General features: G+C 39.0%; 1 pseudogene; it reads left to right on the forward strand.

Moving 5' to 3' along the window:
- Nucleotides 1-21,495, forward strand: part of LOC123818682 — a 38,991-nt pseudogene extending 17,496 nt beyond the window's left edge.
- Nucleotides 21,496-22,400: the final 905 nt, after the last annotated feature.

The raw sequence follows: 22,400 nt of genomic DNA on the forward strand, positions 1-22,400 counted from the left end.
ATCCATGAAGACAAATCGATTCACAAAATACCTCCAGGGGTGGCACAATGCTAGCCCACAGCAGCCTCTCAATAAATTATTTTTGAACTAATGAGTGCATATTTTCTAGGTAGATCTAAACAGTATCGCTTTTCTTTTAGTAGCACAGCTTATTATCATCTTTTTTTTAAAGTGCTTTTTATTTTAACTCCACATTTCATGTTTTAGTACTTGAAAATTTCATGCAAACCTTTAGGTAAGCTTGTCTTTTATAGAATATAAAATGAATAGTATTTTGAAGTGTTAATGTCTGTCTCTTTTTTTTGCATAATAGTAATGAGATTAAAATGAATACAGTATAAGCAGGAAATCTACTAAAATTTCACTGGAGAATAGGTTTATAAAGTAATCATGGTGTCAAGGGGAACCTAACAAATCTTTTTACTGTAAGGCTTTTTTTGTGTTGGGAACAGAGCACAGTTCCAAGATCTCATACAGATAGTGGAACGTTATGTTTGAACGATTATGGGTGGTATCAGTCTGGCAAATCCGCATTTTGCTTCTCAGAACAATATACTCAAAGAAATGATTGAGTAAGATGGAGAGAGAACTCAACACTTCTGAGAAGAAAACACTCAATTTCTTCTACTTTGGAGAAATTATGGTGGTGATTAGAACTTTGCAAAATGGATAATTTCATTGGAAACATCATCAGGTTTCATATAAAAAGAAGTATAAAGAGTACTGTGCTCTTCTTTTTGCATCCAAGCAATACTTGTACACTCAGAATAATATAAGAATGAATAAATACAAGTGAAGAATAAATACAAGTTTAAAAGAAAGGTGTGGAGAACAAAGCTAGTAATAAAATAATGTGCTGAAAGTACTTAAAATATTTTTAAATCATGTGCAAGTAAAATGTGTTCTTTAATTTCCATTTGAAATACAATTTTCACATTAAAGTTGTAATGAGATGTCAAATATGATACACTATTCCATTTGTTGAATCCAGTCTGGGCAAAGAGATTAACATGGAAGAAGTTTATTAGCCCTTGATCTGTCTTTGTTAGAAAAATATGGTGAAGATATTGTTTCTGTGAAGTAACTATAAAAACTTTATTATTGGAATGAGAGGAAGAAAACATTGACAAGTTCTGGTTTTGCTTTTTGTTTTCTCTGGTCACATCATAATATTACTAATTTTAGATTAAAATTATCTATCTTATAAAGTATCGACAAATAGCATTTCATATGGATGAGGCAGGTGTTCTAAATACAGTTTAATAGGCATTATGAAATATCTTCTCTTTAGAAAGCATCAGGTAGTAGAGCTCTTCACCAGTATATATAGGTTCTTCTCAAGTAAGTCTCAGTTTGCCAGGCTATATACAAGCTGTACAGATTGGGAGAGAAATTCCAGCCTCTTAAAGATTAATGAGGGTAATCACTTGGAATTTATGGTAAAATTCAGATTCTGTTTCAATAGCTTCAGCGTGAAACATAGATTCTACATTCCTTACAAGCTCCAAAATAATGCTGGTAATAGATCAATCTTTGAGCAGAGAAGATATAGACTTCTTTAGGGGTGTCAAACTCGTTTTCACTGAGGGCCACATCAGTTTTGTGGTTGCCTTCAAAAGGCCAAATGTAATTTTAGAACTGTGTGAAAGTAACTACTCCTTAACAGTTAAACAAGAGCTCAGTTCTACTGCCGGGTAGAAACAAAGTGCCTGGCTGGATGAAACAAGGTGGAGGGCTGGATTTGGCTTGCGGGCTTTGTGTTTGCCACCTGTGAATAGAGCATAGTGTTTTGAAGAAGTTCTTAATGAGTGAACCTTCCCTTGACCAGAAATTGCACTTAAAACAAATATCTTGGGATTTTTAATGGAGGTATTTCAGCAGCAGGAAGGCCCTGTGAGAAAAATTGTATAGATAGGAAATTGTCTATTTTAGATGGACATTAATAACTATTATTGTTACAGAAAAGACAACTCAGACGGCCTCAGAGTTTGCAAAGTAGGGTTTATTCAAGCATGCGGACCCAGAGGAGATAAAAAAACCCAAATTCTGGGCAATGAGCTCAAGCTGGAGTTTCTTTTATATGCTTGCTACACAGGCAGAAGGAGGAGGGGAAGGAGTGCAGCGCTAAAATGGGGGTTAGTGTACGACCTTGAGATAACTTCTTCTCTGGGAACGGCTGCTGGTCAGCTCCTACCTAAGAATGGCTACTGCTCAGCTATGTCCTGTCACATTATGATTTTTGTAGGGTTATTGATCACTCACTACGTACTAGGTAATCTGCAAGAGTTTACAATATATAGTTGGTACATTTCAAGATGTGTTGCTGGTTAGTGATGTATAATTTTGGAAGTGATAATTAATGGCATCATATTCTCTGGAAATTGAATCTTTGGGATGCTTTCATAAATAACCACTAGACCATTTTGTAAAGTCCTACTGCAAATAATATTACCTCCATCCTTCTGTTTTGTGTAAGCTCTGGCCTGCTTCCTTCTAGCCAAAAGGAAAGCACTCCTTATATCATGTTATCAGCTAATAGAAAGGTGTTCCCAGAACAGAGGGATTATGACCCTGATAGTGCAAACCCTTATTTTTCAAAGTAAACAGAACCTTGGACTGAGAAGAGGAAAGGGCTCAGGTGGATCTTCAGTTGGATGGTGAAATACACACTTTATATGCCACTGTAATCTTTCTGGGCCCTGCTGTTCAGTCTGACCCTATCTTCTAAAAATCTTTCCTATATTATTTTTTCTTTCACAAAATCTTCATTCTCTCCCTCCATCTGACATCTTTCAACAATGCCTGGTTCTTCAGATAGGTTTGTTAATTAGGGCAAGTTCATGTTCTTTTGAACTATGACCCTAGATCCTGAGTAAATCAAAACTCATGGCTGGGCAATGTTTTCAGTAAAGTTACACAATCTGTGACATTTTTTCCAAACACTAGAACTTTTTAATTTATGTTAGGACTTTTTAAATATATTTTATTGATTATGTTGTTATAGTTGTCACATTTTTTTCTCCCCTTTATTCCCCTCTGTCCTGTAACCTCCTCCCACCATCATTCCCCTACCTCAGTTCATGTCCATGGGTTATACATATAAATTCTTTGGCTTCCACATTTCCCATACTATCCTTAACCTCCCCCTGTCTATTTTGTACCTATCATTTAGGCTTCTTATTCCCTGTAACTTTTCCTCCATTCTCTCCTCTCCCCCTACCCAGTGATAACCATCCCTGTGATCTCTATTTCTGTGAATCTGTTCCTGTTCTAGCAGTTTGCTTAGATTGCTTCTGTTTTTATTAGTCTCATTTGTTGATGATTGTGAGTTTGTTGTCATTTTCCTGTTTGTACTTTTGTTCATCTTCTTTTTCTTAGATAAACCCCTTTAACATTTTATATAATAATAACTTGGTGATAATGAACTCCTTTAACTTGACCTTATCTGGGAAGCACTTGATCTGCCCTTCCATTCTAAAGGATAGCTTTGCTAGACAGAGTAATCTTAGATGTTGGTCCTTGCCTTTCATGACTTCAAATATTTCTTTCTAGCCCCTTCTTGCCTGTAAGGTTTCTTTTGAGAAATCTGCTGATAGTTTTATGGGTACTCCTTTGTCCCCTTTTGCTGCTTTTAAGATTATCTCCGTATCTTTAATCTTGGGTAATATAATTATGATGTGCCTTTGTGTGTGCTTCCTTAGGTCCAACTTCTTTAGAACTCTGTGGGCTTCCTGGACTTCCTGGAAGTTTATTTCCTTTTCCAGATTCAGGAAGTTCTCCTTCATCATTTTTTCCAAATAAATTTCTTGCTCTTCTTATTCTCCTTCTGGCACCCCTATAATTCAGATTTTGGAACATTTAAAGTTGTCCCAGAGGTTCCTAAGCCTCTCCTCATTGTTTTGAATTCTTGTTTCTTCATTCTGTTCTGGTTGACTGTTTATTTCTTCCTTCTCAAAACTGTTGATTTGAGTCCTGTTTTCCTTCCCTTCACTGTTGGTTCCCTGTACATTTTCCTTTATTTCACTTTTCATAGCCTTTACTTTCTCTTCTATTTTGCAACAATACTCAACCATCAGGTTGAGTATTGTTGCAAAGGTTCATCAACTGTGAGGAACCTGATTACCAGTGTTTTGAACTCTGCTTTTGATAGGTTGGATATCTCTTCATCACTTAGTCATATTTTTTCTGGAGCTTTGATCTCTTCTTTCATTTGGGCCACATTTTTTTGTCTCAGAATACCTGTTACATACTAAGGGGTGGGGTCTTAGTTATTCATGAGGGCAGGGTAACCCTCGTAGCTGTGCTGTGGCACTATTTGTGAGGGAGGGGTCCAAGCAGGAACAACGTCACTTGCTCAGCTCTTGACTGGTTTTCAGTCACTTCCTTTGCTACCCACAATCAAATTGGGCCTTTCTGGTGCTAATTTGTGGAGAGTGGTTTTGTGTATGCTCTAGGACCCCGTGGGTCTCTTTAATGAACTCTCCTGTGGGGCCGGAAGTTTCTCCTGCCACCTCAACCCCCACAATTTTTTCAGTCAGATGTTTTGAGGTTTATTTCCCCAAACTAGAATCCTGGGGTTGCATGGTCTGTCTCACTCCCCATTTCTTCCTTCTGGTTTATCCACAGGCAAATGGGACCACTCACTCCACCAGCTGCCACCTTGTCACAAGTCTTATCCATTCAGATTGCCCATCTCCGCCCCTCCTACTGGTCTGGATGAATATTTCTTCTTTAATTCCTTGGTTGTTGGACTTCTATAAAGTTAAATTTTCTGGCAGTTCTGGTCATTTTTGGTTTTTACATTTGTTGTTGTCCTTCTTTTGGTTGTGCAAGGAGGCAAAGTGTATCCACCTATGCTTACCTCTTGGCTGTAAGTCAGATATGTCCCAACATTAGAACTTTGCATTAAATTCAACATGTGGTCTGTTTAAAGCACTAAGAGGGCATGTAAGAATCAGTCATTTAATGCTACCCACTGGTCTATCTGAGTCTCAGGTCTGGCTGAAACATTACAATATCTCACTTGTGCAATATAATTTAATCCTAAAAACCTACCATATCCATATAAGTTAGACTTTATCTCCATTTCCTGCAACACTTTAAGCAAGGAAAGCAACTAAAGCTCAAGAAAATTAAATCACTTTCATAAAGTCTGATTGCTAGTAAACAATAAAGCCAAAATGCTCACCCACTTGAATTTGGAAGATAACTCCAGTCCCAGTGAAATAGCTAGTATTTCTTAAGCACTTGCTGTATACTGGTCCATGGTCTAAGCAGCTGGCATGTATTACAATCATTGATTCTGTACATTGAACCAAGAAGGTAGGAATTTTACAGGTGAAGCCACTGAAGCACAGATATTTGTTCTAAAATCACATAGCAAGTAACTAAAAAACTAAGGTTCAAACTCAGGCATTGTCAGTCTATAGCTACACTATAAAAACTACTTTTTTCAGTTACAGTTTACATTCAATGTTACTTTGTATTAGTTTCAGGTATACAGCACAGTACTTAGATAATCATATACTTTACAAACACATCGGTATTTCTAGTACCTAGTTGGCTCAATGCATAGTTATAATAATATTATTGACTATATTTCCTATGTTATACTTTACATCCCTATGACTATTTTGTAACTGCCAATCTGTACTTTTTAATCCCTTCATTTTTTCACCCAGTCCTCTAGTCTGTTCTCTGTATCTGTGAGTCCATTTCTGGTTTGTTTATTTATATTATTCTTTAGATACTTCATATAACTGAAATTATATGGTGTTTTTTACTGACTTATTTCACTTAACATAATACTCAACATGCTCTCACAAATGGTAAGATTTCATTTTTAAAGCCACTCTATTAACTACTACCTTTCCATCTTTCTATGAGAGATATTAGTTTAAGACTAGATAGAGATAAGAGATAAGGGCAATCAATATTACTGAAATGAAACCTGACCAACTGATCTGGAAATGGCAACTATGTACAGTATGGTATGAATCAGCAAGTTACAGTGACTTTATCATTGTGGAAATCTTTGTCAGGAGGTGGAGAGGAGGTCAATATGTGCAATGCCAGTCCATGGAACTAAGTACACAGAAACCTGGGAACTAGAGAGAGAATGATACTGCAGAAATATAGGATTGAGAGACACACCAGGAAGATGTGAATTGCTGAAGCTGAACAAAGAATATTGAATGAAGAATTTCTTAAATTGTGGAAGACCGTGTCCAGAGCATGAATGTTGGGTGGTGGTCTGCACCAAAGCTAATCTCTCCCAACTAGGTTTTAGTTTCTGTCTCCTGGAATTTCCCTCTCGATTTTTTAAAAGTAAAAATCATATGTATTTAGGGTGTACAACATGATTTGATATACATATACAGAATGAGATAATTACTGCACTCAAGCTAATTAATATATTCAACTCTTCACATAGTTATCATTTGGATATGCATATGTGGCGAGAGCACCTGGAATCAACTCCGCGTTTTTTACTGTATTTTTTCAATTACCATTTATCCCCCTTATACCTCCTTCTACCTCTACTCATCATCCTTAAACCCCACCATGTCCCAATCACCACCCTATTGTTCATGACCATGAGTCCTGTTTTCTTTTTGCTCCATCCCTCCACATCCTAACCTCCCACTCAGAGCTGTGAGCCTGCTCTCTATCTATGAGACTGTCTCTATTTTGCCTGGCAGCTCAGTTTGTTCATTAGATGGAATATATTCTCTTTAAAAAATTTCAGTATACAATGGGTATTCAAACCTTAGACTAAGATTTGGTTCATAATTTTGCATGACATAAAATAGCCCAAATAAGAAGACAAGGTGTGGACTAAGTTATGAATTATGTGGAAGAAGAGAAGCTCATAAATGTGAAAGGCAGAATGTAGAACAGTGATTTTCAACTCAAGTGCCACAACATATTTTTAATATATGTAATACCTGACTATTTAGTCAGGGGCACTGACTTCTTTTCCCTTGGACTGTCAAATAAAAAAAGTGACAACAGCAAACACAACAATAGCCATCCAGTGTGAATACGCTGTCTGGAACCATAAAAAGTAGCTCATATCATAGAGTTGCATCTTACTGGTCATGTTGCATAATGAGTTTGCATGTGATTGGTTAATTCTTGGTGCCAGAAATCCTTATATACACATATAGGCACTTGTTTTGTTTTTTTTTTTTAAGTCATTTTGGAGCTATAATTACTATTATTTTTTGTAAATCAATTAAAATCATAACTATCTTTTGTCAAATGGGCAAAAATATATTTTTTCTGTGTGCTGTGGAGTTTTAGTATTAGTTTAGGTATTCTGTGAAGTGGAAAAGGTTGAAAAATTGCTGCTATAGAATGACAGAAAATCCTCTGTGAGCCCTCATATGTAGGAGGTAAGAGAGTGAGTTGACAGTAGCGATACTACTTTGTATTTACCACTTTCACCATCTTTCATTAGTTATTCTATCTGGTTTGGTGGTATACTTGGGTTGTCCACTAACTACTTGTGCCAATTAAAGTAATTCAGCTTTAATTCACTCTACAATTATCTATGATGCTGAGGCTGGAATCTCCAATCATATTTTGGTTTATCCAGTTGGCTCCCTATAATACTCTGCTAATAATGAGGCCCTGGAGGGAGATTGGAGATTGGAGAGAAAAGAAACTTGTTCCTTTCTCCTTTCATCAGTGTTATCTGAGCAGTGTGTCTTTACTTTAGTGGTGGCAATTCATTCTAGTTAGTAACAGTTGATGCAGTTTTAATTGTTTCCTATATTTAAAAAAATAGCCTCATTACACCACCAGAGATACTAGAATAAGTCATCTACTCTACCATTTTCATGAGTTAAAGATATCAACACAAAACTAGTGGCATCCTCTACTTAGCAGTCTGAGGATTTTTTTTTCTTTTTCTTTTTTGGCTTTGCAGACTTCTTGGAAGCTTCTAAATTTCCAGCCTCCTCTCTGCCCAAGAGTGGAAGCTGCTCTCTGTAATTGCTACTTCTGTGATAGCTTGCTCTCCTTTGTTTCTTCAGTTCTCCAGTACCTAGTCAACAATCTTTACATGTATTTTCAATTTTTTAAATTATGTCTTTTTTTCCCTTAAGTAGACTAAGACTGATGCACCACATTTGTGACTTTGAAAAGTGCAGTAAAACATAATTTTATTACTAAAATGTTTTTAATGGACAAAATCCAAGTTTCTTTTAGCTATGCGTTCTGTGACTACTTGTATACCAAATTGGGTATAAGAAAAGACCTGGAAGTCTTAGTTGATTTTTTATTCACTACTGTGTTTACAAGGATTATCAGTCCCATCAAAAACACTAAATATCACTCTGATTGGTGTGGTTCAGTTCTTTGGGCATCATTCTGCAAACCAAAAGGTTGCTGGTTCAATTCCTGATCAGAGCACATGCCTGGGTTACTGGCTGATGGTCCCTGGAAGATCAATGTTTCTCTTGCAGCCCATGTTTCTATCCATCTCCTTCTCCATTCCTTCTCTTCTCTCTAAAAATAAAAATAAATAAAGCATTGAAAAAATAAAAAAACACTAAGTGCCTCAGCTTATGAGAATAATATGAAGTCAGAGTAAATTTTAATGCAATTTGGAAGAGCAAACACTAAATGCATGCAATGGTGGTACAGACATTGGAATGCTGATGGGGGAAAGAAAGCACACACCAGGACCTGAAGCATAATAACTAAAGAATAAGAAAATAATTACCACTATTATTGCTGTTATTTATTGAACACAGACTTCATACGACACATAACAATCCCTTTAAATATGTTCCATTCACATAATAACCTATGTTGTTGTTGGGAATTTTTATGGTCCTTTTATTACTAATGAGGAAGTCAGTGCTCAAAAAAATTACATAGTTTGTCACCCACACTGAGGAAGAAGTAGGGCTGGATTTCAACACCAATCCTTGATGCTCCAAAGTCCACTTTCTAATCATTATACTTAATTTCCTGTTCTGAAGGTGCTGGACCAAGGAGAAAATCAGGGGCATTAATAAAGCCAAAAACAGATTACTGAGAGAAAATGTTAAATACAAATGTCACATACATCAACTTCCAGTTCTTGATATATCTTTATTTCTTTTCTTTTTTTTTGCATTTGAATGTTTTATAGCCTTTAACAAATAATTGTTTTGTCACTTCATATGTTCTCAAGTATGAATTTCCTATCAATGATCATATCTAAGCCTCAGTCACCCAGAAATATTGCTGAAGTAGGTGTAGTAACTAAAATACATACTGCTTGTGAATTTATTTATTTTATTCTTAAATCCTAAAGATAATTTACAATTGCATGAGTTGCTGATACTTTGTTAAATTTTGATTCACATACTTTAATATCCTTTGAGCTAGTGAATTCAAACAAAGTTGAATTTATTGGAAAACTAAAAAAGAGAGACTGATCTAGGTATTAATTATGCTCCTTATTCTTGAGATAATTGGACAGAAATCAGTACTTCTAATTAATACCAGGCACAGTATCATAAAATTCTGTCCAAATGAATGATGTAAAGAAGAAACTAATATGGCTAATAAAGTCATACTGTTTAAATCTTGAGCTTCTTTAGATCATATTTTTGTAAAATAAGCCAGCCAAAGTATTAATAAAAATGTACATGAACAATTTTCTAAACTTCTTGTTCCTTTTCTAAAAATTTCTTTTCTAAAAATTCAGGAAGATTGGAGGCTACTCTGTGCCCTCCATCAGGGAAGTTAGCGGCTTTAATAGGGTAGAATCTATGAAGCACTCGGAGCTCCTGAGGGAACCATCCTGCATAAGCATGGGTTATCACTATTATAAAGTAGCAAATGTTCCTGGGTATATGGTTAGACTACTAAGAAACTCAGTATAAAGAAGCGGTAAAGAAAAAAAGAGAAAAAGGGGAAAAAAGACTAAAGAATGTGAACCAAAAAAAGTGCTGTTATAAGAATTAGTTAGAACCCAAAGCGAAAAGACAGACATTTTGTAGGTTACTAATTAGAAGTTGATCTTTCCCCTTTGATCTCTCTGGTGCCTGTACAAATGTGCTGGAAATCCGAGGGCATCTTTCTCATCACATGTCAAACATCCCACCCTAAGACACTGCCAAAAATACCACAAAAAGAATGGTCCTTCTTATAGTACCCCAGATAGATGGTATAATAAAAACATTCTTCCAATTATTTCAGGGCCTTAAAAAAGAAAAGAAGATAGAGTTTAAGTTCAATTCTGAAATGGAGTAAAGCTGTCAGGGAAGATTTTTTTGAATGGGTTGACCATTCCTAGTAAAGATTTTTTGAAGAGAACTTTGCTCACTTGTTAAAAGAATATATTAAAGGGAAGGTAGAATATTCATCTCCTTATATCATAGGAGCAGTGGCAAAAATATAGTGGAAGTTTGTGAAGTAATCTGAAATCTTATAGTACTCAGACAAAAGACATAGGTAAATACAGGAATACTGAACTCAATTTTGTAGTGGCATCAAAAGTACTCATAAAGTTTCTTCAGAGGACTGTTTGAGAGACTAAGTGCTAAGTGCATTCCTCCCTAATTTTTATCTCTAGAACAGCAACCCCAGCTCTCCTTCATAGGCTTCTCAGAAAAGTCTATGCAAATGCCTACTTGCAGTGAGTGGCAAATTCTCAATGACTGAGGGCAGAATTGAACATGCGGAATGTGCTGCAAGATGCAGGTGGTTACTCCTGTCCTGTCTGCCTTCCTTTAGCATGTAAGCAAGGATATGGTTAGTCATCAGGATGAGAGGAAATCCTTTTTACTCAGAGTGAACTATCTTCTGAAAGGAGTCAGTATCAATCTTTGACCCCAGAAAGGGTTCCCTTGAAAATTATTAAAATCTGCCTGAGCACCAAGGCTTCTCTGATTTGTGTGAAATTTGTTTCATTTATTTATTCAGATGCATTACTCTGTTATGAAGCTACCCCTGGTTGTGTGTTTCTGACCCTTGGTCTTATTTAGCATGTACATTGCACTTCTACTTTAACAAAGTCATGCTACAGTCATTTTTACTAGTTCTTCCTCACAGTTCCCTGTGAAATGGAACAGCATCATTACAGTTATTTCATAGAAGAAGAAAAAACTCAAGCAGGGTGTGGAAGTATAATTTTAATTGATGCATTTATAATTAAGGAATGTGCTTTCAAATGTTCATTGTTTCACCAGGTAAGCCAATAAAAGTGTTTGGAAAAAGAAATGAAGGATTCACATGCACTTATCTCAATTCACTAAGGATTTGTGTTCATTGCCTTTCAGTACAATAAACACGTATGTTGGTAAAATAATCTGTTTAAAAGCTCAGAAAATATCCTCAATACACATACCCTCAATACACACAATGTGTATCCTCAATACACAAAATATCTTCAATGCATTTGAAGGCATATCCATACCTTCAAATGTTAAGCTAACAATACATTTTTACTAAGAGAAGAGATAAATAAATTGGTTTCTATTTTTATTGTAGGATTGTCTTCCAATTTCTCTTTTTTCTGGGACATAAATACCTCCTCAGGAAGAGGCCATACTCACCATTTTTTGTTTAGTTGCATTCTGCAGCAGTTTCTGCATTGATATATATGGTCAGCATTTATGCCTGTTTCGCCCTATCAAAGACTCAGTAGTTGCAACAGATTCATGCATAGCTTTCCCCCTTAAAACCAGTTATTTTCACACTATATACCAATAGATTACTTAGTCAAGGTAATTAATTCCAACTGGGCAAAAGTTTATCTAGCTAGTTTCTTAGTCTCTAAGCTCTATTTCATTCCATGTAACTGGTTCAAAAACACTTGCTAAACATTCATTATATGAAAAGAACATTGTAGATAGTGGGGGCAATACAGTCAATCTAAGTGAGATCTCAAATAGTTGATGTATAATGATATTTTTCCCTGGGATCACCGAATCTCTCTTTCTGGTTTTACAAATTTATAGGCATCTCATACTTGTCGCTGAAACAGAATATGTCCACTAATTTTAAATGTGACATATTTAAATTTGACTCACCCTCTCACCCTTGTAGGCCAGACTATGGCTTCTTCACTCTGGTGGAGTGGGGAGGGTATTCTGCTCTCCCACACTTCCTACCCATTCTTTCTTTCATATTCTTTGAGGTGTATTGGGGTTGGCATGAAGAAAATGGGCAGGGGGAGAGGCTTACTTTGGTAATTCTCTGTCATAATGGTAGTTTCCTTGTGTCAACAAGTGGCCTGTTTGGGAGGGTGTTGCTGTTACAGTGTACAACCAACGGGGTGGGGGTCCCAAATAGGGATTTGGAATGGGGTCCAGAACTCAAGGTGTCCAGGATATATTAGAAAAATATATAGGATGTCCTCACTTCTTCCCCTGAACAGGTATAAGTTGGGGGAAGGGACACATAGAGCAGGAACATTCAGAGCTATTTTGTACAGCAACAGCTTTGCAGCTAACCTCTGGCATGGTCATTTAACATATCTATAACCTTTGACTGGTTGCACAGTTATGTGAAATAGCTGTGGTCATGCTCTGAGCCAGGGGGATGGAAGGGACTTCCACCCAAGATGCAACTGGGGGCAGCTCCCCCTGGTTAGAGCACCTGCGTGAGTGCTTGGAGAAGATTGGCTCCATGCCATGGGGCCATACCTGCCCAGACTCACGATGGCAGCCCAGTAAACTTGAAATAATATAGGAATGATGGCAGCTGTAACTGATTGTAGGAGGAGTCGGAAATGGGAGTACAGAGGAGGGTTGGCGCAGAGATTTAAACTCAGACATGTCAGCCATGCTAAGAGAGAGAACCATGCAGTTTTGCCAGAGTGGGGACCCCCACAGCTTTGATGGGGGACCCCTGTGGCTTTGGTGAAAGTGAGGACCCCACAGCTTTGGGTGCACTCTTTGGCCACATGGCTTAAGAAGTAGGAGAGACTTTGCCTGGAAGAAAGAGTGTGAAAAGACTCTTGTTGATGGGCCATGAGTAGGTGCCACAAGGCTTTGGATTATCTGAAGTTCCTGGTGGTTATACAGCCCATGGTGCTGAGTCTGAATCACAGACTTCTACTTCTTTCCTGAGATACGGTACCCCAGTTTAGGGCAGAGGGAGAAGGAAGGACTGTGTGTGGCTGTGGGTATCCTAAAGGACTTTGATATTTTAATGAAGACATTGGGTCACTACTTTAAGTCTGTGTAGTTTTAAATACACATTTCCTTTCCTTTTCACAAATCTCTGGCATTGAGAGATGTCTTTCCTCTGGTGGTGGACAAGTGAACCTAGCGGGGGGTCCTTTTGGTAATAGCATCTCGTACCTCCCTCGGCCTTGCTCTGTAACATTGCTATGCCCATTTGTTGACCATCACTGTTGACTCAGCTCATTTTCAAAAGGTATGTGGAGCTTAGTGGAGTGTGGGAGGCCACTCTGTGTGGCATGGGCCCAGCTCCCACTCGGAGATGCACAGGACCCACGCCCTGGGATAGATTTTCCCTTGGAGAATCAGGCCTGCAATGTACTTAGGCCACTATAAGTCTTGCTTTTTTGCTAACACTTCCTCACCGTGAATTGAGGACATTTACTGCAAAACAACTTCCTAAAAACCATGCTAGACCTTCCTACTGGTTTGGTTCAACTACTGGACCGACTGGTTCAACTACTTTTGGCCTTTTTGTTTGCAAATATCCCTCTTCTGTGATGCGATTACCAGCATCCTCTCCTTTGTTTTCTGTATAAGGTAACTACCTAAGGCCAGCCTGTGCAAAGTTAATGAGGATCTTCTTGTAATGTGCCCAGTAAGACAATAAAATCTCATTGGAGTGAGGGCCAAGGCTTTTGTTTCCCTTCAGAGAAAAGCCATGCCATGCCTTTCCCTCCATAGGGCTTGGTAGTCCATGTGAATTTGTCTCATATTTCACCCATAATGACTCAGACCCCACGAGCCGAGGTCCACATCAGTGGAGGTGTCACCAATCCCTGTTGATATAGCACAGAATCTAAATCAAGTTTGCTAACCATTTATGGTCCCGTATCTTCCACATAATTTTTAGCTGGCGGAATTGAACTGAAGTTTTCTGATAAGATCACAGCACAGCCAGAGCTCCCAGCCTCAAGGGCCACAATCTGTCTTTTGCCATCTCGATGTTATTTCTTGGAAACCTGTCACTCCAAGGATTCCCTGCCTTTGTTACAGAACAAACAAGGGGAGCCTGGGATGATATACTATTACTGAAAGAAACCCCCAGGTCCGTTATGTCTGCCGTCTATAGGAAAGATGTCTCTCAATACCAGAGATTTGTGAAAAGGAAAGGAAATGTTTATTTAATGCTATACAAACTTAAAGTAGTGACCTAATGTTTTCATCAAAAATCCTAAAGTCCCTTAAAACACCCACAAACAGACACAGTCCTTCCTTCCCCCTTTTCCCAGTCTGGGGTACTGTATCTCAGAAAAGGAAATAAAAGTCCATGGCTCAGGTAGCTCCCGGTTCTTCCCAGTAATCCCTGCTAGGCTGGTAGGCCTACCCTGGTTCCTGACACCATCAGCTGTGTCGCCGGGATCTCTGCTAAAGCTGGGTAGTGGTTCCCCCTTCTAAAGCTGAGGGTGTCCCCACTCTGGCAAAGGCACATGGTCCTCTCTCCCAGGGCCACAGGAGTCCCGACTCAGCCAAAACCACATGCTTCTCCCCACAAAGCTGTGGGGAGGGGGGTCACAACTCTGCCAAAGCTGAGTGGCGGTTCTCTGCTAAAGCCGCATGGTGACCCTCTCTCACAGGGCTGCGCGAGTCCCCACTCTACCAAAGCCACGTGGTTCTCTTCTCCAATGGCTGCCACGTCTGGGTTTAAATCCCCTCGCCAGTCTTCCTCTGCAGCCCCATTTCCAATTCCTCCCACACTCGGCTTCACATGCCAGAACTTATATCCTTCCAGCTTTACTGGGCTGCCATCATGAGTCTGGGCAGGAGTGGCCACATGTCATGGAGCCAATCATCTCCAACTCCCACGCAGGTGCTGTAACTTGGGGGACTTGCCCCCCAGTTACGTCTTGGTGGGGAAGTTACTTCCATTCCCCTGGCTCAGAGCATGGCACAGCTATTTAACATATCTATGTAACCAGTCAAAGGTTATAGATGTGTTAAATGATCACGCCAGAGGGTAGCTGCAAGGCTGTTGCTATGTGAAACAACTCTCAATGGCCCTGCTCCATTTGTTCCTTCTCCCAACCCACACCTGGGGCAGAGGGGTGAGGACATCCTAAAATCTCCTGGACACTTTGAGTTCTGGACCCCATTTCAAATGCCCACTTGGGGTCCCCCCTCTTGGCAGAACACCTTCTGTCCTCAGGTCTGACCACTCCAGTCTCCACAGTTCTCTCTTCCACACTCATGCTCACATAGGAAAGAGTGGTGAACCCTAACTGCACAACAGAAATCAAATAGGGGAACAGATTTTCTCCTTGAAGGATTTTCAAATTTTCCAGCAGTACTCTTAATTATTCTTTGTTAGTTTTCTAGATAAACGGTAGGATAACATTCCCAAACAATGCACTTTGCCCAAAGGCAACATCTTTTCACACTTACTGATGCTTATCTCTCTCTTTGGTAATAATGGCTTGCAGGAGAGTTTGTCCTTACTGGCCTGAGGTCTCACAAAGAAGTTCATTATGTTCAATTCTGCCTTGTAAATTTAGTTCTCAGCTGCTCACTAGCTTGCAGAGCGTGGCTCAGGGAGTGAGGCAGTGTTAAGAAAGAACTGTGCTAATACACTTCTTCACTTTTTCTTCTTACATATGAATAAGACAATATTAGTATCATCACCAGCACGCTCCAACTAATGGGGAGCAAGAACATATAACCTGAAGGGTTATAAATGGAGTCTGATAACATACCAGAGAGGATACTTATTTGTGAAGGAGTGAGTCAGGCGAGCAGCATGGAGAAGCAGATAATCGAATGATGCACTAAAGAATGAACAAAACTGTAAAAGAGCAGATCCATAGCTTATCTCTCCAGAGAATGTGGTGACTCTTTAAAGTATCATGCCAATTTTTATTCTTTTTCACTATCAAAGCAAAACTTTTCGCCAGAGATATTTGAATAGGCAAAAATGACTTTATTCAAAATGATTATAATAAAGAAGAAACTGAATCCAAGTTCACTGCAACAAAAGATTAGAGAGTTTATAAGCACAGGGTGAGCTAATGGAAAGTACTAGTGGAAAGTTGGAGGAGGGGAGATTTGATTAGGGGGACATGTTCAGCACATTGAGTTATTCCTGTATTTGCATGTATTTTTCTCTGTGATTAGGCCACCTGAGTTTGCTAATTGCTACCTGTGCTATGTTAGTCTCTATCTGAACCCTAGCCCAAATTAGCCTTCTATCAGCTCACAAAGACAGGGAGACAGGTATGCTATCTCTCTCTTTCAAGACTTACTTCAATAGATGGTTCCCAGGTCCTAGAGAGAGACATTTCCTGGGTTGTAAAATTGGCAAAAGATAGGAAGAAAATGTATGCATACATCTCAAAAGGGCAGAGAAAGAATTTACAATTGCAATTTTCAAATTCAATGCTCTAAAAGGGAAATCAGGGGCCTAGAGAAGCAAGAAAGCTGAACACAGGTAAGCTAAGGAGAATAAGACCATCTTAATCACCACTCCTCGGGGTGAGAGATGACAAATGTTGGTCAATGGATTAAACTATAAAGGGGTGAAGGAAGCAGACTGTTATTATCAGCTTTCCAGGAAACAAAGAGTTAGTCTATGAAGTTTCCTACATTTTTATGTTAAGGGCAAGGCCAAAGTAATAGTGTTTCATGTGGTTCATGGATCAGAAGACTGTTGTATTTGTTTGAATAAATGGACAATGCCTCATGTGTTCAGAGTTCTAGTTATAGAATCAGACTGGCTTTAGCTAAAATCCTGTTGTTACAGAATGGACCCATTGCAGGGTGGGGGGCAGATACTGTTATTGAAACAAGCCCCCCCCCCCCAGGTCTTTCTGTCACTGTGGGTTCTTTGACCGCTGCCAGGTATTAGCAAGTACGGGTCTCAATGCCAGAGTTTGGTTAAAAGGAAAGGAACTATTTATTCAAAAGATATACAGGTTTAGAGTAATGGCAGAATGTTGCCAGTAAAATCCCAAAGTCTCTTTAAAACTCCCACAAATACACACAGTCCTTCCATGAGCGCTTTGCCCAGTCAGGCCAGTCAATCCAGTCAGGGCTACCATGACTGGCCCTCAGGAAAAGAAATAGAAGTCCATGGCTCAGCTGGATTCCCGGTTCCTCCCAGTAATCCATGCTCAGCTGGCAAGACTCCCCCAGCACCATCAGCTGTGTCACCGCCGCTTTGATCTCCGTTCTTAATCCCAAACCGAGTGGTACTTCCTCATGATCCAAGAGCCAGAGTACTTTCTCCCCTTTCCTTCCAGTATAGTTTCACATTGCCCTCCATCCCCTGTGGTGGTCAGCCTTTAGTTTTAAATCCCAGTCTGGATCCTCCTCTGTAACCCCATTTCCAACTCCTTCCACAATTGACTACACCTGCCAGCATTCTCACATTTTTTTTCTGTTTTTCTTGACTGCCATAGTTAGTCCCAGCAGGCATGCCTCCGTCACCCCTCGACCACCCCCCGGCACAGAGTGAATCATCCCCATGCTCTCATGCAGGTGCTGTAACCAGAGGAACTGCCTCCCAGTTATGTCACTGGTTAAAGTCACTCCCATCTCCCCAGCTAGATATGCAAAATTTTGTTGTTGATATGCAAAATTTTTACATAGCAAGTATGAAGCTTTCCTGCTGTTTTTGATATGCAAAATCACTCTCAATGGCTCTGCTCCATGTGTCCCATCCCCTAGCCAGACTTGTGGTGGTAGGGATATCCCATATTTCCCAACAACCCAAGTTCTGGAACTCATTACAAATCCCCCTTGGTTGGGCCCTGACTGTACCCTGTTACACTGTCCTTAAAATTAATTTAATATAAAATCTAGCAAATGTACTTAATGCTTCTACGACAAATAATTATACCTATCTCATTAGTTCATTGAAAGAACTAAATAAAATTACCTAAGGAACATTTTCTATACAGGCTTGCTTGGCACCTGAGGAATGCTCAGGAAAGCATGGGTACTTTATGAGTACCTGAATGAGGTCTTAATTGGTCTATTGCCTAAAGTTATTCTCATTCTTTCATCTCAAACCCAGCAAATAAGCACAATATATTTAGTCACGTTCTTCAGGGAAAGATACATAAATCATTTAAACACATCATGGTTATTATTATTATTCATACTTTAAGTTCACCTATAATTTATGAAATGATAATTATCACAGATGGAAGTAACCTTAAATGGAATTACTCCAAGAAATAAGAAAGTTTTTACTTTTTCTTTAGAATACTCTATCATTCCTTTAGCCTTTACCAATGTTATTTGAGTAGTTATTTGTATCAAAACTATATGTTCTTATTACCTTACTACTCTGAGTCTTTAGGGAAGTTGTAATTACGTAAGCAATAAAAGCTTTAGAAGTGAAAATCAGTAAAGAACATAGTTAAAATCATTTCTCTGTAGAAAGAAAAAAAATCCCAAATTTCCTCAGGCCACCAACAGAAGAGATTTTTCTTCAAAACAAGAGAATCCTGTTACTCTAAGAGCCCTTTGCTGAATAAGTAAAATTTTTCTGGTTTTCTGTTTTGCATGAAATGCTAAGCATCCTGTGTAACTAGTACTGCTGGCCACAGCAGGAAAGGTACCAATAACCTTTCTGCCTGGAAAGTAGGGCTGGAACCCTTGGTCAATTACTGAAAAACCCAACATTGACTAGAACATTAGTGCAGATATGATCTGCATGCAGCGCCTCAAATTATGTTTTTATTTAATTCTCCTAGAACAACAAATTACTTTATAAATGCTTACTTGTGGATGATACCGTCCAGCAGTATCCATCTTGGCTGCGGATGCTCGTTGAAACATGAGAAAAACATACACAGAGTCAACCAGGTCCTGTGGGGGAATAGGGACAGAAGGGCCACTCTCTCTCTTGGAGAGCACCATGACCAGTCTCTCTAGTGGAGAGCACTGCTTGGCCACCTTCTCTCCTGGAGGGTGCACCATATCCATTCCCAGGCAGATTTTTATTGAGAAAACATACTTAGTTTGTGGATTCACAGTCTGGCAGAAAAGATCAAAAGAGGTAGGTGACTTACAAAGGTGCAGACAGAACTCCTGCTGTGATACTGGGCAGAGGTTGGGGTTTTATCATATGAAAAGAACTACAGGTTCCAAAAGTTTCCTGTCTGTGCTTTTAAATTCCAAGTTAAAAACATCCTCCAGCAAACAGATCTCATAGGATCTTGCATATTCTATGTCCCAGTCCTGATTACCTCAGGGGTCCACCATTTCTGGTCTGGGCTACCCCTGCAGGCCTGAGTTAACAGAGAAGACACAGGCAGCCAGGAGACTTGGATTTCTCACAAGGACTCAGGCTTTGACAAAGCCAAGGGGGCAGGGGTTGATGTCCATCACTCCTTCATTTCCACTGCCCCGAGTCTCTTCTCTTAGGACATTCCCATGTGATTGCATCTGTCTTAGATTCATTCTCTTTCCTAGAGAATTGTTACCTGTCATTGACTGCCAATTATGCAAAAGGGAAGCCAGACATTAGAACAGGCAGTGTCCATGCCAGGGAAATAAGTTTTGTCTCCTTAGTGGCTCCTGGTCCGGAGGTCTTTCATTCAGCCTAAGTCATGGGGCATTACAGCTTCCTGAGACCAGGCAGGGCGGTCCCCAACACTTACTATGTTCTTAGCTCAGTTTGATGTACTTATATGATATTGTCAAAGATCAAGATTGGTATTTGCTACAGATTGAATGTTTATGCCCGTTTACAATTCACATGTTAAAACCCTAACCCCTAATATATTAGGCTGTAAGGCTTTTGGAAAGTGATAAAGTCATGAGGGTAGAGCCCCCAGGAGTGGAATTAGTTCCCTTATAAAAGAGACCCCAGAGAGATCCCTTGTCCCTTCTGATTTGTGAGGATACAGCAAAAAGATGGCTATCTATAAACCAGGAGGTGATCCCTCACTATATACTGAATATGTTGATGCCTTGATATTGAACTTCCCAGTGTCCAAAACTATGAGAATTAATTTCTGCTGTTTATAATTCATAGTCTATTGTATTTTTGTGATAGTAGGCCAAAAGGACTAAGACAATATTATTCTTACCATTTTTCTAGATGAGGAAAGTATATTCCCAAGATTAATATGAGATGGGGGGGTTTGCATGCAGACATCTGAAAGTTTTCAACAAATGTTAAGAAAGACAGAGCACAAAACAGGTCAGTAAGTCTATAACTGAGGGAAGGAGTGCTTTTGGAAGAGGGAACAGTGTATGTCTTGTATATGGGTAACATTTCAAATGAAATGTGAGAATCTATGCAGGAAGAATTGTCTTCTCTTTATATAGAGGAAGCCAATTTGTTGATGCGTAGGGAAGATACAGACTTAGTCTGATGGTCAACTGGGATTTAAATTGATAATTTTAGCAGATGTTTTCCTCCTCTGTGATTCAAAAAGAAAAAAAATCACCTTCATTTTTTTTTCTTAGACATATTCAGCAAAATATCAATTAGCTGCTATGTGTTGTGTGTTATTGGCTCATGCGTCTCTGAGACCTGAAATTAGAGAGCTCCTTCTGGTCAAGAGGGCTGCACCCAGCAACTCAGAGGCTGTAACCATGCCACAGAACAATTATACTAGTTACATCACAAACTAGTTATTTTACTACTAGTTACATAGTTTGAATTACAATGAGAAAAGGGAAAGATGGGAAGTCAAGAGGCTCATGAACGTTCAAACAAGGCAAAAAAGATGACTGACCTGAAGGCTAAGCTCTACCATAAACAGTGCCATGCTGAGAAAACACAAATGAAAGACTATCCAGATGCACGAAAACAGGAATACCAAACAAAATAAGTATGAATAGGCTCCACGAGGAGCAGTACAGGCATATCTGCTGGACAAAAGGGGACAGTCCCAGGCTAATTTTCTGTATGATTAAACACACACACACACACACACATACACAAACACACACGCACACACAAAAGAAAAAGAGAGGGGAAAATGGGAAGTCCCAGCCAAAGTTTATGCCCAGGGAGAAAGTGGTACTAAAAGTTATTCCAACAAGAAAGAGAAAGAAGATAGCATGGAAGGGGAAGGTTACTTACTCAAGTCTGCTTTGTTGGAAATGACTTTACTTGAAAACCACCTAAATATGAAAGTTTCATTAGACCAATGGGCTTACATAACAAGAAGGCCCATATAACACATTCTGAACTGACAGCCAACTTTCGCCAATACTTGGTGTAGAGAAAACTCCCTCATCCCCATTTTATACAGTTTAGGGTGTTATTACCAATGATACTGTCATTGAGGGGAAATTGAGTGAGTTGGTACTTGTGACACAAGGAGGCAAGGTTACCTGGATGATCTAGAAAATGGTGGGTGCATAAATGCAGCCTTATTGGTTTGACAGCAATTTCATATAAATAACTTTTGATAATTATTGAAGACTATGTACTGATCAGGAAAATACTGTGATGTTTCTGAATACTATCACACAGCTTACATGTCTGCAGTCATCAAAAGAACTATTTATTGGCCCTGTCTGGGCAGCTCAGATGGTTGGAGAGTCACCTGTGCACCAAAGAATTGAGAGTTTGATTCATGGTTGGTCAGGGCACATATGGGAGGCAACTGGTCGATGGTTCTCTCTCACATCAATGTTTCTTACCCTGTCTCTCTCTCTCCCTCTCTCTCACTCTCCCCTGCTTTCTCTCAAATCAATAAAAACTTATCCTCAGGTGAGGATTAATACACACACACACACACACACATGTATATATGTATATCAATTAAAAATAAAGATTAAAACAGCTTAGAATGTAGGCAGGAAGTAAATATTCCAAGTTATTTACTGCAGTCAATTAATCAACAAATGGCTTTTTACACATGAAAACAATAACAAAAAAAATACTTTCAATCCTGGCTGGTGTAGCTCAGTGGATTGAGCGCGAGCTTGCGAACCAAAGTGTTGCAGGTTCGATTCCCAGCCAGGGTACATTCCTGAGTTGCAGGCTGTAACCCCCAGCAACCTCACATTGATGTTTCTCTCTCTCTCTCTAGCTCCCTCCCTTCCCTTTCCAAACATAAATAAATAAAATAAAAAAAATACTTCCAAATGCTTTAGATTAAAAAAACAAAACAAACAATCACAGTAATTAATTTGATTAAATATCTAAGTCTGGAAATATTAAAATTTGTTATTTTTTTCTATCTGATAGAATTAAATACTAACAATAAAATGTGTCCTATTATAAGAACTATAGAATTCAAAAAG

Source organism: Phyllostomus hastatus, unplaced genomic scaffold, assembly GCF_019186645.2.
Source record: "Phyllostomus hastatus isolate PE091 unplaced genomic scaffold, TTU_PhHast_1.1 phas_contig_29, whole genome shotgun sequence".
Taxonomy (NCBI): Eukaryota; Metazoa; Chordata; class Mammalia; order Chiroptera; family Phyllostomidae; genus Phyllostomus; species Phyllostomus hastatus.